The following is a 4,294-nucleotide window of genomic DNA, read 5'->3' on the forward strand; positions in this document are numbered from 1 at the left end:
TGATGATCAAAGATTTTGGGTTTGTACAAAGTTTATGAGAAACTTGTATTTCCAAAGAAGTGAGTGGGAGCACTATAGAATTTCTGATGAGTATATGTTGTTGACATATTGTTGATCAGAAATGACGTAGAATTTCTGGAAAGCATATAGGGTTATTTTGAAAGTGTTTTTCAATGGAAAGCCTGGATTAAGCTGCTTGAGCATTGAGCATCAAGATCTATAAGGATAGATCAAAACGCTTAATGGTACTTTCAAATGAGCACATACCTTGACATGATCTTAAAGGTGTTCAAGATGGACCAGTCAAAGAAGGAGTTCTTGCCTGAGTTGTAAGGTACGAAGTTAAGACTTAAAGCTCGACCACGGCAGAATAGAGAGAAAGGACGAAGGTCGTCCCCTATGCTTGAGATGTAGGCTCTTCAGTATGCTATGCTGTGTACCGCACCTGAAGTGTGCCTTGCCATGAGTCAGTCAAGGGGTACAAGAGTGATCCAAGAATGGCTCACATGACAGCGGTCAAAGTTATCCTTAGAAATTAGTGGACTAAGGAATTTTTCTCGATTATGGAGGTGGTAAAAGAGTTCGTCGTAAAGGGTTATGTCGATGCAAGCTTGACACCTATCCAGATAGCTCTGAGTAGAGATACCGGATACATATAATGGAGCAACAATTTAGAATAGCTCCAAGTGGAACAGTTATTTGGAATAGCTCCAAATAGAGCGTGGTAGCTGCATCTAGGAGATGACATAGAGATTTGTAAAACACACACGGATATGAAAGGTTCAGACCCGTTGACTAAAACCTCTCTCACAAGCAACATGATCAAACTTAAAACTCATTGAGTATTAATCACATGGTGATGTGAACTAGACTACTGATTCTAGTAAACTCTTGGGTGTTAGTCACAAGGCGATGTGACCTGTGAGTGTTAATCACATGGCGATGTGAACTAGATTATTGACTCTAGTGCAAGTGGGAGACTATTGGAAATATGCCCTAGAGGCAATAATAAAAGTATTATTATTATATTTCCTTGTTCATGATAATTGTCTTTTATTCATGCTACAACTGTATTATCCGGAAATCGTAATACACGTGTGAATACATAGACCACAATATGTCCCTAGTGAGCCTCTAGTTGACTAGCTCATTGTGATCAACAGATAGTCATGGTTTCCTGGCTATGGACATTGGATGTCGTTGATAACGGGATCACATCATTAGGAGAATGATGTGATGGACAAGACCCAATCCTAAGACTAGCACAAAAGATCGTGTAGTTCATTTGCTAGAGCTTTGCCAATGTCAAGTATCTCTTCCTTTGACCATGAGATCGTATAACTCCTGGATACCGTAGGAGTGCTTTGGGTGTATGAAACGTCACAACGTAACTGGGTGACTATAAAGGTGCACTACAGGTATCTCCGAAAGTATCTATTGTTTTATGCGGATCGAGACTGGGATTTGTCACTCCGTGTAAACGGAGAGGTATCTCTGGGCCCACTCGGTAGGACATCATCATATGCGCAATGTGACCAAGGAGTTGATCACGGGATGATGTGTTACGGAACGAGTAAAGTGACTTGCCGGTAACGAGATTGAACAAGGTATTGGATACCGACGATCGAATCTCGGGCAAGTAACATACCGATAGACAAAGGGAATTGAATACGGGATTGATTAAGTCCTTGACATCGTGGTTCATCCGATGAGATCATCGTGGAACATGTGGGAGCCAACATGGGTATCCAGATCCCGCTGTTGGTTATTGACCGGAGAACGTCTCGGTCATGTCTGCATGTCTCCCGAACCCGTAGGGTCTACACACTTAAGGTTCGATGACGCTAGGGTTATAAAGGAAGCTTGTATGTGGTTACCGAATGTTGTTCGGAGTCCCGGATGAGATCCTGGACGTCACGAGGAGTTCCGGAATGGTCCGGAGGTAAAGATTTATATATAGGAAGTCCTGTTTCGGCTATCGGGACAAGTTTCGGGGTCATCGGTATTGTACCGGGACCACTGGAAGGGTCCCGGGGGCCCACCGGGTGGGGCCACCTGCCCCGGGGGGCCACATGGGCTGAAGTGGGAAGGGATCCAGCCTAAAGTGGGCTGGGGCGCCACTTCCCTCATGGCCCATGCGCCTAGGGTCAAAGGGGAACCCTAAGGAAGAGTCCTAGGAGGGGAAGGCACCTCCTAGGTGCCTTGGGGGGGAGGGAATCCTCCCTTGGCCGCCGCCCCTTTCCCATCTAGGGCTGGCCGCACCCCTTGGGGGTGGGAAACCCTAAAGGGGTCGCAACCCTCCCCTCCCCCTATATATATTGAGGCATGGGGCTGCCCATAACACGCGATTTGATCTCTCATTGGTGCAGCCCTGCCCCTCTCCCTCCTCCTCTTCTCCCATGGTGCTTGGCGAAGCCCTGCGGGATTGCCACGCTCCTCCACCACCACCATGCCATTGTGCTGCTGCTGGATGGAGTCTTCCTCAACCTCTCCCTCTCTCCTTGCTGGATCAAGGCGTGGGAGACGTCACCGGGCTGTACGTGTGTTGAACGCGGAGGTGCCGTCCGTTCGGCACTTGGTCATCGGTGATCTGAATCACGACGAGTACGACTCCATCAACCCCGTTCACTTGAACGCTTCCGCTTAGCGATCTACAAGGGTATGTAGATGCACTCTCCTTCTACTCGTAGCTGGTTTCTCCATAGATAGATCTTGGTGACGCGTAGGAAAATTTTGAATTTCGGCTACGTTCCCCAACAATAAGCAACACAACAAGGCAAGAATAAATGTGCTCTAAAAATATGAAGTTGACTTTTATTGGATACCTCTGGTCATATGAGGAATGACCAAAGTGATTTCATTGGAAGTGGATCAATGGATATTTCTAAACATTTTGATATGATGGAATCAAGGGGTTTATGGAATTGCAAGAAGTGTACAGAAACATATTTTTGAAAAATGAGCAAAGGCACCCATTGAACAAAGGATGATTTTAGAAGCATCTAGGAATTGGTTTCACTGGATTTGGAGTTGAAATGATTTTCCTATGAATTTGCAAAGTTGACAAATATGAAGAAATAGACCATTATTTGAGGTGATACAAAAAGTATTAGCAAAAATGTTCAAAAACTAAGTTTTGAACTTATAGACACCTAGGATTTTGAATCATGGAATTTAGATCAAAAATGGGCTCTCTGTGATTTTCTAAAGTTTATCAAAGAAATGGAAAAATAGGATTTGCTAATTATTTGTGAAAGAAATATTTCTGTAAAAATGTGCAAGTAGCGCCATGTGATAGGGAATGATTTTAGAAACTACTAGAAATTTGAATCATCAAATTTGGAGTTAATTTGAATCATTTATGGATTTTTGAAGTTGACAGGAAAAAGAAAAAGGAAATAGGGCTTAACCTTACCCTGCGCACAAAGCGACAGATAGACTGTGGGCTAGCCCAGCGGCTCGGCTGCGCGGGCAGAGGTGATGATGTCGAAGGCGGCTTCGCGGGAGTGCGCCTTCGCGCAGGGGAGGTGGATCCGGCCAAAGCCATTTCCACTTAAATGGTGGGGCCCGCTCGCTGGGTCGCTGACGTGCGGGGCCCAACAGCAGGCCATCTTCAACCTCCCGCGCGCGCTCCGACCGCGGGGAGGACCGGCTCTCGGCGGCGATTGCCGGGGCTACAGAGCATCTCCGGCGACGCTCTGCCCACTAGCGTGCTCAGGGGACCAGGCCGCGTCAAACCGTGGGTGGCACGGTCGCCTAGGAGCATCGGGTCGAGCAGGGTGCTGGCCGCCGCGGACGAGGCCGGCGGTGAGATTCGGGCACGGCGATGTAGGCACGGGAAGGAAGGAAAGATGTGCGGGTGAGGCTCCTTGGGGCCATTGGGGTCTTATGGTATGGTTCAAGGGGAAGGAGAGGGTCGGGACGACGCAAATTTTGGGGATGGACGGCAGCTCGGCTCCGGCCATGGGAAGCGACGGAGCGGCTCTGGAGAGGAGGAGAGGGGTCCGGGTGACGTATGGGAGGGAGAGAGGGCCAAAGGAGTAGAGAGGGGCCTCGGGGTGGCCTTAAGTAGAAGGGGGCGAGGTGCACCATGGACGGTGCGCCGGCGAGGCTATTGCCGTCGTTGCAAGCCACAGGTGCTCACATGGGCGTGTCCGGGGTGTTTGGGGGAGAGTAAACAAGGTCGGAGTGGCATTAGATGCCCTAGAGAGCCACTAGATGAGAGGGGAGGTGGAGAGAGAGGTGAACAGTGGCTATCCAGAGGGGGAAAATGGGGTTTTTACCCCATCAATCA

This window comes from Triticum dicoccoides, chromosome 6A (genome assembly GCF_002162155.2).
Source record: "Triticum dicoccoides isolate Atlit2015 ecotype Zavitan chromosome 6A, WEW_v2.0, whole genome shotgun sequence".
NCBI classification, from domain to species: Eukaryota; Viridiplantae; Streptophyta; class Magnoliopsida; order Poales; family Poaceae; genus Triticum; species Triticum dicoccoides.